At 34.9% G+C, this 21,898-nt stretch overlaps 1 long non-coding RNA gene across 3 annotated transcripts in view; it reads right to left on the reverse strand.

The window, feature by feature from the left end:
• Positions 1–21,898, reverse strand: part of LOC139358297 (uncharacterized) — a 121,926-nt gene that overhangs the window by 89,511 nt on the left and 10,517 nt on the right. For all 3 annotated transcript variants that reach the window (XR_011613040.1, XR_011613039.1, XR_011613041.1), the window contains exon 2: positions 20,539–20,713. This is a non-coding gene — a long non-coding RNA (uncharacterized lncRNA). The remainder of the gene's footprint in view (positions 1–20,538; positions 20,714–21,898) is intronic.

The following is a 21,898-nucleotide window of genomic DNA, read 5'->3' on the forward strand; positions in this document are numbered from 1 at the left end:
AATTTGGGGATTGACTGAGGGGCCATAACTGGTTGGTTTTATAATCTGAGTTAGACTTTTGTTAACTGGATCCAGAAGTTATCTGCTTATATATATCAAATAAGAATTCAATAGGCTTCCTATCTATTTCACTTTTAGGAACATTAGAATTAACCAGCCAGCATCATGGGTCTGTGTGAGTAGTGCTGTTCTGATGTCTGCTTTGACTCTGCTATCCATGAAGGCAGCCGTGCCTATCTTGCCATTGGTGGATGAATACTGCCCTAGGGTCCCTGGCATTCTAGAATCCAATTTCTCCCATTGCATTTAGATTTCCCAATTTAATGACTGCTGTTTTCAGTACAGGGTCTGGCCTACAGAGAAGAGCAATCCCAGAGCTCTTCAAGAATGCTGGAGATCCCTTCACAAATTTATGTTTCACAGTATTAGTGAAAGGGATGTGCTTGCTTTACTACTGGAAATAGCCATTAGCATCTTTAAATCTAATAAGATTACAGAGCCAATTCCAGAAACTTCAGAATCAACAGAAATTTCATACTTAAAATTCTGCTTCTCTACACCACTTTCAGTACCAAAACCTACACTATTCAGGTTTCCCCACAGCCAACAGTATGTGTGTGTGTGTGTGTGTGTGTGTGTGTGTGTGTGTGTGTGTGTGTGTGTGTATAATATATACATATACCATTTGCAATCTGGAGGCCCAGGAAAGCCAGTAGTATAGTTCCAGTCCAGACCTCAAGGCCCAAGAACCCAGGAAGCTGATGGTGTAAGTCCCAGTCTCATTCCAGAGGCCCAAGACTCAGGTACACCAATGACCAAGGGCAGGAGAAAATGAATTCTTTAGCTCAAGAAAAGAGCAAATGTCCTCTTCCTCTGCCTTTTTGTTCTATGTAGGCCCTAAAAGGATTGGACAATGCCCAACCGAATGGGTGAGAGCACTCTTCTTTTTTTTTTTTTTTTGAGACGGAGTCTCGCTCTGTCACCCAGGCTGGAGTGCAGTGGCCGGATCTCAGCTCACTGCAAGCTCCGCCTCCCGGGTTCACGCCATTCTCCTGCCTCAGCCTCCGGAGTAGCTGGGACTACAGGCGCCCGCCACCTCGCCTGGCTAGTTTTTTTGTATTTTTTTAGTAGAGACGGGGTTTCACCGGGTTAGCCAGGATGGTCTCAATGTCCTGACCTCGTGATCCGCCCGTCTCGGCCTCCCAAAGTGCTGGGATTACAGGCGTGAGCCACCGCGCCCGGCCGAGAGCACTCTTCTTTACTTAGTCTGCCAATCAAATGTTAATTTCTTCTGGAAACCCAGCCTCACAGACACACCCAGAAATAATATTTACCAGCTATATGTGCACTCTTTTTCCCAGTCAAGTTGACACACAAAATTAGCCATTGCCCACCCCGCTTCACACATACGTGTCCTCCCGCAAGGTCAACACCACATATCAGAGTGGTACATTTGCTATTATCTGTGAACCCACATTGACACATCATCATCACCCAAAGACCACAGTTTACATTAGGGTTCTCTCCTGTAAACTCTTGTAAATTAGAGTATTGCACATTCTGTGGTTTTTACAACTACATAACGACTTACATCTACCATTGTAGTATCAGGCAGAAAAGTTTCACTTTTCTAAAGATTTTCTATGTTCTGCCTTTTCATCTCTCTCTCCCCTTTGACCCCTGGCAACCACTGATCATTTTACTGTCTCCATAGTTTTCCTTTCCAGAAAGTCATATACTGTAGCTGAATTATACAGCATGTAGCCTTTCAGATTGTTTCCTTTCACCTTGTAATATGTCTGTACATTTCCTTTATGTCCTTTCATAGCTTGATATCTTATTTCCTTTTAGCGCTGAATAATATTCTATTTTCTTTATGTAGTACACTTATCTATCCAGCACCCACTAAAGGACATCTTGGCTGCTTCCCCGTTTTGGCAATTATGAATTAAGTTTCTGTAAATATTTATGTGTAAGTTTTTGTGTCAACATAAATTCTTGTATCTATTGAGTAAATACAAAGAAGCACGATTTTTGGGTCATGTGGAAAAATTATGTTTAGTTTTGTAAGAAACAGCCAAAGTGACTGTGATGGTTAATTTTATGTGTCAACTTGACTGGCGATGGAGATGCCCAGATTAAACATTATCTCTGAGTGTCTGGGAGGGTGTGTCTTTTATGAGATAAACGTTTGAGTTTGTCAACGTAGTAGATTGTCCTCCTTAATATGGTGGGGAGGGGAGTGTCTTTCAATCCATTGGGAGCCCGGATAGAACAAAAGGTAGAAGAAGGAAGAATTTGCCCTTTTTGGTTCTTTCCTGCCTACTTGAGCTGGGACATCTCGCCTCATGATGGGAGTTACACCATCAGCTCCTCTGGTTCTCAGACTTTCAGACATGACCTCAGTTACACCACTGGCTTTCCTGGGTCTCCAGAGGGCAGGTGGCAGATCATGGGACTTCGCAGTTTTTATAATTGCATGAGCCAATTCCTCATAATCTCTCTCTCCTCTCTGTCTCTCTCTCTCTTTCTCTCCTCTCTGTCTCACTCTTTCTCTCTCTCTGTGTGTGAACATTTTGTACATATATATACACACACACACAAAATTTGTGTATAATACACACACAAAATGTATATATACACACACATTATATAATACATAGGATATAATCATCAATGTATAACATTTTACACTATAGATTGATAATGATATCCTAAATTCAAATTTTCCCTTCCTACTGAGAATTTTACAATAGGAAGTACTCTTATTGCAAGAATTTTCCTGGCTCTTGTTGGGCTTCTATAAACATTAAAGCTATTGCTAACCACATCATCAAGCAGATTAGCATATTTGTAAGAGGTGTTGTGCAAAACATTACATAATGTTTACACACACACACACAAACAGAGAGAGATATTATGAGGAATTGGTTCATTCAATTATAAAACCTGAGAGGTCCCATGATAACTATTATATATGCATAATAATATATGTATATATAAAATAGTTCTGCTGCTCCTCTGGAGAACACTGACTAATATTTGGTGGTAATATTTTGCATTTGCACCAGCAAAAAATAAAAGTAACTGTTGCTCTGCAGCCTTGCCAGCATTTGGTGTTGTCAATGTACATTTTTTTACACAGCATCTCTTACAAATATGCTAATCTGCTTGATTATGTGGTTAGCAATAACTTTAATGTTTATAGGCACCCAACAGATGCCAGGAAAATTCTTTTAATAAAAGGGCTTCCTATTGTAAAACTTTCAGTAGAAACGGAAAATTTGAAGTTAGGATATCATATTCAATCTGTAAGCTTTAAAACCTTATGATTTTAAGTTACATATAATTTTATTATGAATATGCTAATGATTTATTTTAATAAATAAATTTAATTTGTTTTGTTTGGCATGAACAAATATTAAATTAAATTAATAAATGTCAAATTCATCACTATTACATTTTTAAATGATGCTGTTTGTTTTTTGTATTTGGAAAATATTCCTTCACATTTATTCTTGAAGAAGTAATCCTTTGAAGAGTGACACTCAATCATGTGCTTTGAGAGTAGAACATGTATTTTCAAGTATATGAGAGTCACATAGGAAACATATAAAATTGTACAACCACCAAAATCTCTCTGAAAAATTATAAATTCAATTAAAAATAAGAAAGACTATTAAACAGTTTTCACAGAATATTATTCAAATACTAATATACTTGTTTACATTTAGTCCTGTTTTCCTTAAACACACAGAAAGCTACATTTTTGAGCTTGCATGCTCAGTCTGCAGGAAGAATTAATATGAAAACTGAAGAACACAGAGACACAAACACTGAGCTCCACTTTAAGGGTAAATTTATTCATAGAGATGTACCATTAAATGACATCGGTATTAATTAATATTTTTATATTTTACAAGTATTTCATTTTTTAAAATAAATTATTTCTCATTTAAATCCTGTGGGCTACCCAACAAATAACTGAAAACAAAGAAACACCCTCTTCTTATTTGAGGTTATATCTGTGCCAGTTCTGGAAATAATTTTGTGAAGCTAACAAGGCTTCTGTAATTCTATTAGGCCTATAATATTTGTATTAGACCTCTCCACATTTAAAAACTTTGCAATTCCAATAAAATGCTTAATTGTTACATATTCTTAAGGTACCAGGCCAGAGGAAAATACACAGACTTACATCTTTAAGAACCAATATTCTTAAACACATTTTTAAATATGCCATGTATTCTTTTTACTTACAAATGTATTTTCTTCTTCCAACCGTGATGTAAGTAAAGGACTGTACCCCTATTTTGCAAGTGAGAAAATGGAAGTACAGAGAGTGGTCTGACTCTAATGAGTAGTCTTACCTGTTTTAGTATACTATATCCCAATAGCAGTGAGACACACTCCAAATTCCTCCCTGAAGTAGAAACACCACACAAAATCATCTTGAAATGTTTGCCAGAAGCATTTTGTGTTTACTGATGAGCAATATCATGGAGCAATAGATGAAGCATAATCTTTGCACCAAGATGAACATCGGTTGGGAGACTGGCTTTGCCTTTTGGAAGTTGTATGACCTCAGGAGAATTATGTAATTCCGGTAGTAATAACTACATTGCAGTGTTTTTATAATTTCTCACAATCCACTTTAAGCATGTAGCACTGTTCCTGCAATACTATGGTTTCAGTAAATTCTATCTTTTAATATGATAAAAAAATTATACCTGTTTCAGTTACACAAATTGTTGGTCCTATACTATTAATCTAATTGCTCTGGCTGCTGAAACACAAAGGGTTTATGAAAATATATGCACAGTTAAATTTCATCAATTCTATATATATGCAGAAGGTAATTCAAGGGATCTCATCTCTAAAAATAATAATCTTTTTTTTCCTTTTTCTGTTTTCCCCTACCTGTTTGTCAGAAGGAGAGATACCAGTGAACTAATGGTGCTCTGTGTTCTCATATTAGGTTTCTTAATATTTCTTTCAGATATTTTGTTTAATGCAATTTCCTCTGTGATTTTTAAATAGAGAAGTCTTTCTTTAAAAAAGGGAGAGAAACATACTTTCTGCCTAATCTTCTTACTTTATAGATATGTAAAATGAGGCTCAGAGAAAATGGCCCAAGAAAAAGAAAATACGGTCCCATATTTTTAGAGAATCAGGACTAGGAAGTCTTGATGTCTAGGGAATTTCAGCTGTATTTGAGTGCAAATGTATAATATAGAGTCAAGTAAGGTACTAGACAATTAGTCTTGAAGGGAAAGAGTTGTACCTCCTGCGTAACCTCAACAAACTTTTGCTAAAATAGCTGGAATTCCTGAAATTTGAGATTTAGCTATATTAACAACTCCTCTTTGAAGATTCAAACCCTCTGCAAGTATAACCCAGGTGGGAATCATTGTGAAATTAATATCAGATTGTTTTCTTCCTATGACAACTTTGTAGGAAATGGCCTTCCAATGGCCTAAGGTCAGAAATGGTAAAGGTTAAATGGGACCATATAGAACTAGAGTAGAAAACAAGCTTAGGTTGGGCCTTACATTGAGAGGTAGTAGAACATCAGAGAGCTGCAAATGTCACTGAGGAAAGATTGTGAAGAGCAGAGGAAAGGTCGGAGATGAGATTCTTTTACATGCAATTCTTCCTTAATTATGCATTGGCTGTAGTGAATTAGAGAAGTATTTCCCTAGAAAGGTTTTTAAACAGTTTCCTAGGCCACCCCTCCAGAGAGTTTGATTTTGTAGATCTGGAATGGGCCATGGGATTTGCATTTTTAACAATACCCTAAGAGGTACAGATGCTGAGAGCAACCACACTTTGAGTACCAGTGAATTAGAACATGGGAAGAAACCTTCAGAACTGTGGTTCTCAAACCTGGATGCACATTAGAATCACCTGAGAAGCATAAGACCTATCCCCAGGCTGCTTCCTCAGATTTTATGATTTAATTGGTCATGCTGCGTAAAGGGAATCAACACTTTTTAACCTCACATGTTTATCATGTGCACCAAGTTTAAAACCTACTCAAAAGGACAACACAAGAAGGTCTAACCCAGGGAATGTAAGTGACAGACACTGGCTCTGTTAGAGAGAGGCTAACTGTAGAGTGCTCGTGGGGGTAAGGAACCATTCTTTGTTCTGGCTGATTATTTCTGTGGGGGTAGGCAGACCTTGTGGTGATCTTCACATTATTTTGAAAGAAGACAGAAATCCAGTAAGTTGAGAAATCTCTAAATCTTAAAGTTTCAACAAATGTTTCAAATAAGTTTTAAAATAATGTGTGAATGAAAGATAAAATGTTCAGGACTAAATATAGCCCACAGGACATAGTTTGTAAACTTTTGCTTCAGAGAATTTTCAAGCAAATGGCCTATTAGTTTTAATTAGTGTCCAAAGATGGTATGGGTTTTTCATGCAGAATGGCATAGAGTACTAGAAAACAAATCTGAGATATAACTAGGTTGAGAGAATGACCTTTTCTTTAATGCTGATAGAAGGCAGTAACCCAGATGTAAGTGGCTTGAAAACTTTAAATAGCTACACAAATAAAAGAAACTATTATTGTTTTGAAATAGTAAGCTTTACAATTTGGAAAGGAAGTTCCTTTAAAATAAAATGTACTGTCACAATGATTTGGGTTCTAACAATTTTGTCTCACTGATATAGATACAGCTTTATAAAATTAGGTCATTCAACATCTAATGTGCCTTTATATTTATCTGATAATTTAGATCGTGCTCCAACTGTAGGACTTTTTTTGTCCCCCAGCTAATCAATTCATGGATAATGTGCCCTAAAATGTTATACATTTTATACCTATAAAAATTTCATGCTGTGTGTGTTTAAAACTAAATTTGCAGTGCTATAAACTATGATAACTCAACTAAAATATTATTAAAATTAAATATGTAAAGTTAAACAGAATTCTAAACAAAACATTTTGTTTATACTGTTAGAGCATCTGTTAGTCTAACAGACCCTTCTGTGTAATTATTGATGAGGTCTATATAACAGCTCTCTTACCACTAAATTAACTGAATTAAAAAATACAGCAAATCTGTAATTGAAATATGTTTCAGAACTTTCACACACATGTGATGCAAAATGGATGCATCATTCAAATGTAAAGCATGAAAATGGAGATGATTCAGGAGTCATTCCATACCATAATATATACATTTAAAATATCTTCTTTCTATTCACCTCGTATCATCTTATGACTCCAATACTGTAGATAAAAGTGAAGATTCAAGTTTTTCCAAGGTGGAAGGGCTGTGATATGACTTTACATAATATTAACTTAAATTTATGCTAAGTGCCTTCCCAGAGATCCTTTGGACTTAATAGGAATGCACTAACAGGGACTCATATGTGCTTTCAATCAGTAGTCACACCACCCTGATGGCTTGTTATTCATACATATTTCCACGTGAGAATACTTATTTCTTCTTATTTCTACATAAGAAATACTTATTTCTACATGCATTTTGATGAAAATGCAAATCAGATGAAAACAAAAGCTACAACTTCCAAAAATGATGTACAGAAGGGGTCAAAAAGAAAAAGTCAACTGGCTACAAGGGACAAGCAGGTGACATACGTGAGGTAAGCAAGCTAGAATTACGTACCCATTCTATAGGTAGAGAAGCTCTTCAGATATAGCTGATGACCCTCGTGCACGATGGTAGGTCCAGTGTTGAATATAAGATTGTTCAACAGAAGTCAGTAATCTGGATTTTCAGCTAAAATATTCTGACTTTTAAATGTCTCCCATCTATCAAAAAGCTTTTATGACATTGTGTAATCCCCCCAAGAAATTTTGTATGCAACATCAATGTGTTATATAAAGAGGCAGAGATGACAATTAAGGAAAGGGAGATACAATTCTTACAATGGCTGTCTTACCGAAAACAAGTGTTAGAGAAGTACCATTGTCCCTCGATCAGCGTGAGTTTGACTTTGATCAACATGGGTCCCTTTGTACGTGGACTTTTCTTCAACCAAATGTAGATGGAAAACATGGTATCCCTGGTATATGAAACTCACATATACAGAGGGTCAACTTTTCATATCCACAGGTTCCTCAGGGCCAACTGTGGGACTTGACAATGTGCAGATTTTGGTATATGCAGGGGAGTCCTGGACAACTGTATTATACAAATGCTTCTATGCACAGAAATGAACTCTCCTCACTAAAAATGTGTCAGCAAAAATTTGACAATGAAAAACGTTCCATTCATTCACTCATTCATTTAGCAAATATTTCTTAAGACATTTTTCAGGTACTGGGAATAAGTGTGTCAAAGAAAAGTCTTTTTCCAGGAAGCTTGCACACCAGTGAGGAGAAAGCCAAACAAGCAAACGCATGGTAGACATTAAAACCAAACCATGATGCAGTAAGCACCAAAAATACTCAATTGCATAAATTAGAGGACTATCATATTATAACGTTTAGGGAAAATACTTTCATTTTGTTCTTCCTCCAGTTATTCTATAGAAAAGTAAAGAATAGGACATCTATGATTTCTTTCAGCAGTGTTTTGTGATTCTTCTTGGGGAGATCTTTCACCTCCTTGGTTAAATTGTATTCCTAAGTATTGTTTTTATGGCTATTGGAAATGGGATTGAATTCTTGGTTTGGATATAAGCTTGAACATTACTGTTGTACAAAAATGCTACTGATTTTTGTACATTGATTTTGTGTACTGAAGTTTACCAATGTCGTTTATCAGTTCCAGGAACTTTTTGTGAGTGTATTTAGGGTTTTCTAGGTATAGAATCTTATCATCAGCAAAGAGAGAAAGATTGGCTTCTTTTCCTGTTTAGATGCCTTTTATTTATTTCTCCTGTTTGATTGCTCTGTGGAGGACTTCCAGTAGTGTGTTGAGTAGGAGTGGTGAGAGTGGGCATCCTTGTCTTGTTCCAGTTCCCAAGGGGAATGCTTCCAGCTTTTGCCTGTTCAGTATGATGTTGGCTGTGAGTTTGTCATAGATGGCTCTTATTATTTTGATGCATGTTCCTTTGATGCCTCATTTATTGAGGGTTTTTATTATGAATGGATATTGGATTTTCTTGAAGGCTATTTTTTTTTTGCATCTGTAAAGATGTTCATCTAGTTGCTGCCGTTAATTGTGTTTATGTGGTGGATCACATATATTGATTTGCATATGTAGAAATAACCTTGCATCTCAGGAATGAAGCCTACTTGATTGTGGTAAATTAACTTTTTGATGTGCTGTTGGATTCAGTTTACTAGTATTTTGTTGAGAATTTCTGTGTCTATGTTCATCAGGGATATTTCCCTGTAGTTTTCTTTTTTTTTTGTTGTGTCTTTGTCAGGTTTTGGTATCACGGTGATGCTGGATTCATAGATTGATTTAAGGAGAAGTCCCTCCCCCTCAGTTATTTGGAATACTTTCAATAGAATTGGTAGAAGCTTTTCTTTGTATGTCTGGTAGGATTTGGTGTGAATCCATCAGGTCTTGGGTTTTTCTTCGTTGGCAGGTCTTTTATTACTGATTCAATTTCATAACTCAACATCGATCTGTTCAGGATTTCAATTTCTTCCTCATTCAGTCTTCGGAGTTTGTCTGATTCCAGGAATGTATCCATTTCCTCTAGACATTCTAGTTTGTATGCATAAAGGTGTAGTGAGATAAGATGTAATGTCAGCTTTGTCATTTCTGATTGTGCTTATTTGACTTTTCTCTCTTTTTTTGTTTCTTGATCTACCTATTGGTCTATCGATCTTGTTTATCCTTTCAACCAACCAATGTTTTGTTGTGTTGATTTCTTTCATGAGTTTTGGGGTCTCAATTATCTTCAGTTCTGCTCTGATTTTAGTAATCTCTTTTCTTCTACTAGCTTTGGGGTTAGTTTGTTCTTGTTTTTCTAGTTCCTCTAGGTGTGACGTCAGATTGTTAAATTAAGATCTTTTTACCTTTTTGAGGTCAGTTTTAGCACAAAAAACCTTCCTCTTAATACTGCTTTTGCTGCATCCCAGAGATTTTGTTATGTTATGTCTCTGTTTTATTTATTTCAAAGAATATTTTGATTTTTGCCTCAATTTTGCTCTTTACCCAAAAGTCGTCCAGGCGCAAGTTTTTACATGTTCATGTAATTGTTTGGTTTTGAGAGATCTTTTTGGTATTGATTTCTATTTTCATTCCATTGTGGTCCAAGAGTATTGTTGTTATGATTTCTATTCTGTTGAATTTATTGAGACTATTCACAATAGCAAAGACTTGGAATCAACCCAAATGTCCATCAGTGACAGACTGGATTAAGAAAATGTGGCACATATACACCATGGAATACTATGCAGCCATAAAAAAGGATGAGTTCTTGTCCTTTGTAGGGACATGGATGTAGCTGGAAACCATCATTCTCAGCAAACTATCGCAAGAACAGAAAACCAAATACCGCATGTTCTCACTCATAGGTGGGAATTGAACAATGAGATCACTTGGACACAGGAAGGGGATCATCACACACCGAGTCCTATTGTGGGGAGGGGGCAGGGGAGAGGGATAGCATTAGGAGATATACCTAATGTAAATGACGAGTTAATGGATACAGCACACCAACATTGCACATGTATACATATGTAACAAACCTGCACGTTGTGCACATGTACCCTAGAACTTAAAGTATAATAATAAAAAAAAAGTATAACAACCTCTGCTCTTTCTTATTTTTTATTTGTATGACCGCTCTTTCTCTAACCCTTTACTTTGAGCGTAGGGATGTCATTACATATAAGATGGGTCTTTTGAACACAGCATAATTATGGGTATTTTTTGTAATCCAACTAGCAACTTTGTGCCATTTAAATGGATAGTTTAGAATGTTTAAAGTTTAATATTGCTATGTAAAGTTTTTATGGTATCGTAAAGTTGTTAACTGGTTGCTTTATAGTTTCTATGATGTGGTTGCTATATAGGGTCTACAGAAAATGTACATAAGTATGTTTTTGTGGTAGCAGATATGTTCTTATGTTTCCATGTAAGGAACTCCCTTAAGGATCTCTTGTAAAGTTGGCCTAGTGATAATAAATTTCATTAGTTATTACCTGTCTGGGAATAATTTAATTTCTCCTTTGTTTGTGAAGCTTAGCTTGGCAGAATATGAAATTCTTGGTTGGAATTTCTTTCCTTTAAGGATGTTGAAAGTTGGTGCCCACTCTTTCCTTGCTTGTAAGGATTCCACTGAGAAGTCCACTGTTAACTTGATGAAGTTCCCTCTGTACATGATCTGACCTCTTTCTCTAGCTGCCTTTAAGAATTTTTTCTTTAGCATTGACATTGGACAGCCTTGTGACAAAAATGCCTTGGTTCCATTCATTTTATGCATAGCACCTCATAGGTCTTCTATGGATTTCTTGTATCTGGATGTCTACCTCTCTACCAAGATTAGGGAAATTTTCTTGAATTATTCCCTCAAATATGTTTTCCAGCTTATTCCTTTTTTCTCCTCCTCTCTCAGGAATGCTAATATTTCATAAATTTGGTCATTTTACATGATTCCGTATTTATTTAAGGCTTTATTTTTAAGGATTTTTTTCTTTATTTTTGTCTGGGTTAGTTCAAAATATTAGTCCTCAAAGTTTAAAATTCTTTTTTTCTGCTTGGTCCAGTCTATTGACAAAACTTTCAATTGTCTTTGAAATTTATTAAATGAGTTTTTTTTCCAAATCCAGAAGCTCTTATTGATTTTCTTTCTTTCTTTCTTTCTTTCTCTTTTTTCTTTGAGACAGAGTCTCACTTTTGTTACCCAGCCTGGAATGCAATGGTGTGATCTTGGCTCACTGCAACCTCCACCTCCCAGATTCAAGTGATTCTCCTGCCTCAACCTCCCAAGTAGCTGGGATTACAGGCGTGTGCCACCATGCCCAATTAATTTTTGTATTTTTAGGAGAGATGAGGTTTCACCATGTTGGTCAGGCTGTTCTTGAACTCCTGACCTCAAGTGATCCTCCTGTCTCGGCCTCCTAAAGTGCTGGGATTACAGGCATGAGCCACCACACCCGGCCTTGATTTTCTTTTAATATGTTTTTCTTTTCCTTTATTTTCTGGATTGCTTTAAAAGTTTCCCTGTTCATTTGCAACCTTGTCTTGGATCTCATTGAGCTTCCTTGCAATTTATGCCTTGATTTTTTTATCTGTCATTTTGGAGCTTTCATTTTGGTTAAGGCCCATTGCTGAAGAGTTAGTGTAATCCTCTGGTAGTATCACAACATTCAGATTTTTCATGGTGCCCGAATTCTTGCACTGGTTCCTTTTCAGTTGGATATGCTGGCACTTCTAATTTTTGCAATTATTTTCATGTGGTAGGATTTTGTATTTTTCTTTCTTTCCCTGTAATACAGTCCATGCTCATAGATTAGAAGAATCAATATCACTAAAATTGCCATGCTACCTAAAGAAATCTACAGAATCAGTGTTATGCTTATCAAACTATTAACATAATTTTTCACAAAATTAGCAAAAAAATATTCTAAAATGTATGTGGAACCCAAAGAGTCCAAATAGCCAAAGCAATTCTAAGCAGTAGGAACAAAACTGGAGGCATCACATTACCCAATATCAAACTTTACATTAAGTTTACACCAGGTTATGCTAACCAAAACAGCTTGGTACTGGTACACAAACAAACACATAGACCAATGAAACAGAAAGAGAACCCAGAAGCAAAGTCACACAACTGCAGCCATCTGATCTTCAACAAATTCAACAAAAATAAGCAATGCAGAAAGGACTCCCTACTCAATAAATAGAGCTGACATAGCTGGCTAGCCTTATGCAGAAGAATAAAACTTGACTCCTACCTTTTACCATATACAAACATTAACTCAATATGAATTAAATATTTAAGTATAAGACCTCAAACTCTAAGAATCCTAGAAGAAAACCTAAGAAACACCATTCTACATATCAATCTGGATAAATAATTTATGACTAAGTTGTCAAAAGAAATTGCCACAAACATAAAAACTGACAAATGGGACTTACTTAAACTAAGGAGCTACTTCACAGCAAAAGAAACTATCAATAGAGTAAACACACAACCTACTGAATGGGAGAAAATATTCAGAAACTACACATCCCACAAAGATCTAATATCTAGATTCTATCGGAACTTAAACGATTGAACAAACAAAAACCAAATAACTTCATTAATAAATGGGCAAAGGGCATGAACATACATTTCTCAAAACAAGACATACAGGTGACTGACAAACATTAAAAAAGTTCCCCGTTGCTAATCATCAGGGAAATGAAAACCTAAACCACAATGAGATACTGTCTCACACCAGTCAGAATGGTCGTTACTAAAAACAACAGGTGTTGGTAAGGCTGCAGAAACGGGAATACAGTTAACGCAGGAATAGAAAACCAAATATTGAATGTTCTCACCTATAAGTGGGAACTAATCACTGGGTACTCATGAATATAAAGATGACAATAGACAGTGGGCCTACTAGAAGGGGAAGATAGTGAGGGGAGAGGGGTTGGAAAAATCTGTACTCTGCTCACTAACTAGGTGAGGGAATCAATTATTTCCCAAACCTCGGCATCACGCAGTACACTTGTGTAACAAACCTGCATTATGTACCCCCAAATCTAAAATTAAAAAATGGAGAATAAATACATAATTGAACAAAATGCTAATTAGAAATGAAAACTCTTTGCTTATTTTAATGGTATAGAATAGACTAATTATTAAATCATAGAGACCAAAAGTAAAATGATGGTTGCCAGTGACTAGAAGGAAGGGGCATTGGGGAGTTATTGTTTAATGAATATAAAGTTTCAGTTTTGTAAGTTGAAAAGAATTCTGGAGATAAATAATGGTGATGTTTGCTCAACAATATGACTGTACTTACCTCCACTACACTATATGAGAGTTATGATTTCACCTTTTTTGTGGGAAATGATCCGTTAACAGCTTGCACATTTTTGATGCTCACTTCATTGAAGTGGAAAGTAGAAGTTATATTGTTACAAAATTTTAGGAACATGTGGCCATTAAAATTTCTTTTTGGGGATATTTGTTGAATTTGTTCCTTTGGGGATATTTGTTGAATGGGCCATTTCAACCAAAAAATAAATGCTTTTGTTTCCACTTTTTAAAACAACAGATCATTACGAACAAAATGTGTCCTGTACATGGAAGTAAGAAAGTACAAATAAGGAAGTCTGATTCTACTTATATTCTGTCTTTCACAAAGGGTAAGACTTAAGCCTTCTCCTCCTCATAGAGGGGATCCAATCACCCTATATTTGAATGTTCATTATTTGTGAGATTGATAATTAATATGATATCAGGTATTTAAATGTGTTCTGGATAAGACTGAAATAGAAAAAGCAGGTCGTGAATGGTGAGACTCTAGGGTAGCATTACTACCTGACATGTAAGGTAATCTATCCATCTACCACACCACTTTTCTTCCAAATTATTGACTTAGAATGGTGCTCATTCCTACTCCTCCAATTCTTTAACTGTTCTGAAAAGCAAAATAAATGTCTAAGGCTGTGGGTAATGGGAGTTGGAAGATGCCCAACCTCATGCCCCACTGCCTTCTGGCTCTTTTTATAAACTACAACGTGTTGCTCATAGTTTGGTGTTTGTTCAGCAAAACTTTATTTTGAATAAAGCTGATATAAATATTCACATATAGAATTTTGTGAGAAAAGTCTATCCTATGTTCATAGAGTAGACTTTGCTCCTTTGTTAAAGATCAGTTGGTTATATCTCTGTGGGTCTGCTTCTGTCTGTCTATCCTGTTTCACTGATCTATTTTTCTATTTTTTAACCAATACTACACTATCTTGATTACTAGAGCTTTATAGCAAGTCTTGAAGTTGGCTACTGTTAGTCATCTAATTTTGTTCTTTTCTAGTATTCAATTCACTGTTCTGGAATTTTATCCTGCCACATAAATTTTAGAATAAGTGTGTTGATAACCACAATATTAGTGGGACTTTTGACAGGATTTATTTTAATCTACAGATCAAGATGGGGAGAATTTATTTCTTAAAAATATTGAGTCTTTCTATCCATGAACATGGAATATTTCTCTATTTATATATTTTTTGATATCTGTACTCAGAAAATGGTATTTTTCCTTATACAGCTCTTTCATTTATTTTGTTGGATTTAGAACTAATTATTTCATTAGTTACACAATTATTATTCACTTATGTGATCATTAGAGATTACTAATGGAATTGTTTTATTTTATCTAAATTATCAAATTTCTGGGCATATAATCATTCATAATTTCCATTATTAACATTTTGATATACATGGAAACAGTATTCATGAATATGCTTTCATTTCTGATATCAGCAATTTGTATCTTTTCTCTTTTTCTTTTCCTTAGCCATGCTAGAGGTTTAAAACTTTTATTGACTCCTTCAGGAAGCAAACTTTTTTGCTTCATTAGTTTTTAAATTGATTTTGTTTTCAATTTCATTTATTTACATGCTAATTTTATTAATTCTTTTTTTCTGTTTGATTTGGTTTCAAAATGCTCTTTTAATCTCCAGTTTCCTAAGGTAAAAGCGTAGGTTATTGAGTTTAGATTTTTCTTATCTTCTGACATATTCATTAAATTCCACAAATCTCCCTGTAAGAACTTTCATTGCATCACGAAAGTTTTGATTTCTATTTTAATGTTATTTTAGTTCAAAATCCTTAAATTTTTTTCTTGAGAGTTTTCTTTTGACCCATGTAATATTTAAAACATGTTCTTTAATGTACAAAGTTTTGATTTCTCAGTCATCTTTCTCTTATTGACTTCTACTTTAATTCCATTAGTCTGAGAACTTATTTTGAATGATTTCTATTACTTTAAATTTGTTGAAGTGTTTACTGGCTCAGAATGTTGTTTATTTTGGCGAATGTTCCATGTAATCCAGAGAAGAATTGTATTTTTCTGATGTATAAAAATTATATAAATGTAAATTAAATACAGTTGATTGATGGTGTTGTTCCAAACTAGTATATCTTTACTGACTTTCTGCCTGCTGGATCTGCCAATTATTGATAGATGTGTACTGAAGTTTCCAGCTAAAATGCTAGATGCATCTATTTCTTCTTGTAATTCTATTCATTTTGCCTCACGTAATTTAATGTCAATTGTTAAGTGATACACGTTACACATTGTGTCTTCTTAAAGAATTAATTTGTCCTCGGCCGGGCACGGTGGCTCATGCCTGTTATGCCAGAACTTTGGGAGGCGGAGATGGACAGATCACCTAAGGTCTGGAGTTTGAAACTAGTCTGACCAACAAGGAGAAACCCCGTCTCTACTAAAAAAAAAAAAAAAAAAAAACAACTACAAAGTTAGCCCGGCGTGGTGGCACATGTCTGTAGTCCCAGCTACTTGGGAGGCTGAGGTGAGAGAATCACTTGAACCTGGGAGGCAGAGGTTGCAGTGAGCCAAGATCACTCCATTGCACTCCAGCCTGGGCAACAAGGGCAAAACTCTGTCTCAAAAAAAAAAAAAATTAATTTATCCTCACATAATGCCCGTCTTTATTGATAGTAATTTCCCTTGTTTTGAAGTCTGCTTTGTCTGAAATTTATATTGCTACATGATCTCCCTTTTGATAAGTATTAGCCTGGTGTACCTTTCTCCATTCCTTTGATTTTAATGTATCTGTGTCCTTCTATTTAAAGTGGCTTTCTTGTAGGCAATGTGTAGAGTTTTTTTTGACTTTATGCTTGAAATAATCCTGGTCTCTATGTTGTATCATATATATTCTTCTAAGTCCCTCTAAATACATTTTGGAATTGTGACGTATTATCAATCATTACATTAATAAGTGTGTTTGATTTACTCTTATAGGTGTTATATGAAGTAAATAAGATGTAAATGAGTAGGTGTAAGTGAAAACACACTGTAAATTATACCAACTATCATTTGGTCCCACAATTAATAGTAGTACACCATCGTCAGTGATTCATAAGCAAATTAGAGAGGGCTTATCTAACTAATATTTTTGTGATTTTTATTTAATTAATAAATTAATACCTTATTGAATAACTTTTAATGAGGCAAATTCTCAGAGTTCCGAACATTATTATTATTATGAAAAATGCTACACATTTATCTAGCAACAAATCCACAACCACAATAAAAGTTTATGAATACATTCTAGAAAATCTTCCATCATCCCAAAAGAGCTACATTGAGGTCTTTACACAGGATTCTTAATGGCCATGCTATGGTATAAATAGGATAGTTTATGACCTTGCTCAAATTATCTGAAATTGAAATTATGGTTTCCTTAATTGTAAAATCAAAAACTTTATCAACAACTAGGTTGCGGGAACGTTTACGCCGCATAATTCATTTAGGTTAGACATTCTTTAAATGTTGTTTCATTTTGTTCTTCCTTTAGCTAAATTAGGAATTACAGTCAGGTACCACATAGTGGCATTTCAGTCAGTGATGGACTGTATATATGAAGGTGGTCATTCAGCAAACTAAAGTTAATTTATTATTAAAGTTAAAATACATTTTATAAATTTAGTGTAGCCTAAGTGCACAGTGTTTATAACGTCTACAGTACTGTACAGTAATGTCCTAGGCCTTTACATTCACTCCCTACTCATTCAGTGACTCACCCCGAGCAACTGCCAGTGCTGAAGCTCTGTTCATGGTTCCTGCCCTGTACAGGTAGGGTATTATTTTAATCTTTAACAGTGTACTTTTACTGTACCTTTTTATATTTAGATATATTTAGATACACAGATACTTACCATTATGTTAAAATTGCCTACAGTATTCAGTACAGCAACATACTATACAGGTCTGAACGCTTAGGGGAAATAGGCTGCCCCATATAGCCTAGGTATGTCATTGGCTATACCATCTAGGTTTGTGTAAGTACACTCTGTGATATTTGCGTCATGAGGAAATTGCCTAACAATGCATTTCTTAGGACAAACCCATGTTTAAGCAACACATCACTGTATAAGAATAAAGTTTTCAAGAGAACCCTCTTTGTTTTTCTTCTATAGGACTTCAAACATTTGGTTAAAAAATCTGTCATCAGTTGATTTACCCAAGCTTTCTATTCCCAATATGTCTAAATCCTCAAAAAACTATTTTTCTATGTTCATCAACTTTTCCCACATTAGAGAAAAAAAAAGATTAATTTAATTTATTTTTTGGTGCAGAACACTGTATTCCTTACCCTACATATGGAAGTTCATATCTTTTAGAAGAGAAGTTTTTTATTTAATGAGATTTTTAGTTCTTAAATCGTTAAATGGAATTACTGACTCAAAGCAGTTAAATTACCAATTGGACATAAAAGGGAACACACACACACACACACACACACAAAGACACACACACACTCCATACAAATATATATTTATTTACAAATAAGAGATCATCTAAATGTCTAATGTATCTGGCCAGGCCAGAGAAAGATCAATGTGTTTATTTGGAAAAGTTAATAAAGTAGACTTTTCCCTTTGTAATATTATTTTATTATTTATTTAAACAGCTTTATTAAGATAAGGTGGATATATGGTAAACAGCACATATCTGATGTATACAAGTTGATGAGTTTGGACATATGCATATGCCTATGAAGCCATCACCACAATCAAGGGAATAAACCTATTTATCACCTCTAAACCTTTTCTTCCTCTGTAATTTTAAAGGATGTGTTTTACACCCTATGTAGATAAAAATAGCACATCAGAAAGAAAAAGAATCACTTCTTTATATGAGAATATAAAAAATTTTTCTAGATGCAGCAGCAATTAAACCAGGCTTAAATCAATTGCACATTTGTCTCATTTAGAGGTATGTTCAATAGCCATCTCATTTTAGAATGTTCACTTGTAACTTTTGACATGGATCTACATCAATTCAGTAAAACTTCATACTCTTTTGTCAGAGATTTTCTGTGTTTGCTTCCAGCTAAATAAAAGGTAAATTAAAAATTTTCAAATTATACAATGGGTGTTCCCACTTACAAGGATATTTAAAATTTTTAGCTACCCCGAAATCAGATACAAGATATAGAACTTACATAAAATTATCCTATAGCTGCTTACTCCATATTATAGAATGGTATATAATCATTTTTAAATTAGTTCAATTCTATTTTAGTTATGCTACTTAGATATTACATCTTCAGCTTTCAATGTCAATTAAACATTACTGTATGTCCTTATCATTTTAATGTCTAATTATATTTCTATGTTCAAAACTTCATTATTCAATTCTGAGATCTATGAATCAACAAGAACTTGCTAAAGGTGCCAAAAAAGAAAATAGTGTTAATGGAATCATTAATATAGATGTAATTGCTTATTGGTATACACATTCAAATAAATTCAACTAAAATTTTTTTTTCTTATAATCCTCATAGATACAAGGTATCTATGCAAGGTATTGTGTTTCTCAGCAGCAGTGGTTCTCATCTAGGGGGACAATTTCATCCTCAAGGGTACATTTGGCAATATCTAGATAATTTTTTGGTTGTTGCAACCGGGAATGGAAGTGCTACTGGCATCTAGTGGGCATAACATAGGATGTTATTAAACATATTATAAAGTACAGGACACTCCTCTTCTCCAACAAAAATTTATCTAGTCCAAAATTTCAATATCACTGAGGTTGGGAAACACTGCATTATAGTCTATTCAGGTAGGTGATACCGATGCATGACTAACTGTAGTAAAATTAACAATAAAAAGGGTTCAAAGTATCATGAGGAATATTCTATTTACCTCCTCTAACTTAATCTTTATGTAAGGTGGGTATTATAATCATTTTATAGAATATGAGAAAGTCTAATCTAGCTCATATAAAAAACATTAATACCTGCCAATCATTTTATTCAAAATCAATATTACCCCATACAGTAAAACTACTAGAATTTCAACCACATGTTGTAAATGATGATAATGTAACATTTACATCTCTTGCTACCAGATATACATAAGAGAGCAAATAATTTACCAACGAGCTATATTTCCAAACAGAAAAGGGGTGGACACTGCCACATGAGTTTCTAAGGGCCATTATCAGGCCAGAAAGCAATGAACTTCTAGGGCATTTACTTTGTCCTATACACTTTGTCATACAGTTTTACAATTACCTCATTTAATTCTAGCTATTACCCTGTAAGATATATATTATGTTGCCTACACTGTTACTGGGAAAATGAAGCTTAAGTAATATGGCAGACTATCACAGAACCAATCAATAGAGGATTGGGTTTACATTTTAAATCTGTCTGCTTACTAAATAATTCTCTTTATAATATCATCTGATCTCTTCCTGTTTTCTCAGAGTGACACATTTTACTGCCCAGATCAGTAGAGAATAGTCCAGAGTAATAATAATTATAATGCTAAAACAATGCATAATTAATTTCCAAGGACACCTATATAAATTATAAGCTATGAAGGCAAGTATATTCATAATTAAAATGTTACATCTGATAGGAATGGCTTTGGTTGCCATTAATAATGTCCGTCAATACTCACAGTGACCTAACCAATAGGGTTTCCTCCCATAATGAAAAGGCAGGAGGTAGGTAGTCCCAGGAGTGCTTCAGTGGTTTAGTGAAGTCAGAGTCCTTGGTTAGAGCCTCTTGTATTCTTTTGACCTTTTCTTACGGTCAAAGTTGTTTGGAGCAGCTTCAAATGTTATACTGTCATACTACAGAGGGCAAGGGAGAAAAAGGTAGAAAGAACTTTATTTTTGTGTTATACTGGGGGAGAGGTAGAAAAGAGAAAAAGCTTTTTCAGAAGTCTTAAGTAGATTTCCATAGTATCTTGTAAGATCACAAAGTCTTCCCTAGTTGCAAAGGAGGCTAATTTTCTCTCTGTCCATTCAAGGACCAGGCTGGGAAATCTCTTAAATAGCCAATAAAAACTGCAATAAAAAGTGGCACTACAGGCTGTGGGGCATGGTTGTTCACACCTGTAAAGCCCAGAACTTTGGCGAGCCAAGCTAGGAGGATCGCTTGAGTCCAAGAATTCAGGACCAGCCTCGGCAACATGGCGAAACCACATTTTTCAAAAATAAAAAAGATAGCAGGGAGTGGTGGCATGCACCTGCACCTGTAGTCCCAACTACTCAGAAGGCTAAGGTAGAAGGTATCTTAAGCATAAGAGATCTGGGATCACTGGGTTAAGGTGGGAGGATCACTGGAGCCTGGGACATTGAGGCTGCAGTCAGCTGTGATCACACCACTACACCCCAGTCTGGGCGACAGAGAAATACTCTGTCACACACACACACAAAAAAGTTGGGGCACAAATTATATTTTACAAAGCAACTTCACATGTTTCATCTATTTTTTAAATATGTATAATAGAATATAACAACAGAACATTAAGTAAACACCCTAAATGGTAAAGCATTTGTTTGTGATTTATTAGTTAACAACAATAACTAATTCTTATTAAATACTTAATCCGCTCCAAATATCTTCTGTGTAATTCTCATAACACTGTCAGCTAGGTAAATTTATAACATCTGTTTATGTATTATTTTATTTTTAATAGAGATATAATAATTGTATACATTTATGGATTACAATATGATGCTTTGATATATGTATACATTGTGGAAAGAGTAAATCAAGCTAATTAACATATTCATAACTTCACCTACTTATTTTTTAAATGTGTGAACATTTAAATCTAATCTTGCAGCAGTATTGAAATATACAATATATGATTACTAACTATAGTCGCCATGCTGTGTAACATATCACTAAAATCTATTTCTCCTGTCTGATTAAAACTTTGTACCTTTTGATCAACATCTTTTTCCTCCTAACCCTACAGCCCCTGACAATCACCACTCTACTCTCTGCTCCTATGAGTTTGACTTTTT

The sequence above is a fragment of the Macaca nemestrina genome, chromosome 14 (assembly GCF_043159975.1).
Source record: "Macaca nemestrina isolate mMacNem1 chromosome 14, mMacNem.hap1, whole genome shotgun sequence".
Lineage (NCBI taxonomy): Eukaryota > Metazoa > Chordata > Mammalia > Primates > Cercopithecidae > Macaca > Macaca nemestrina.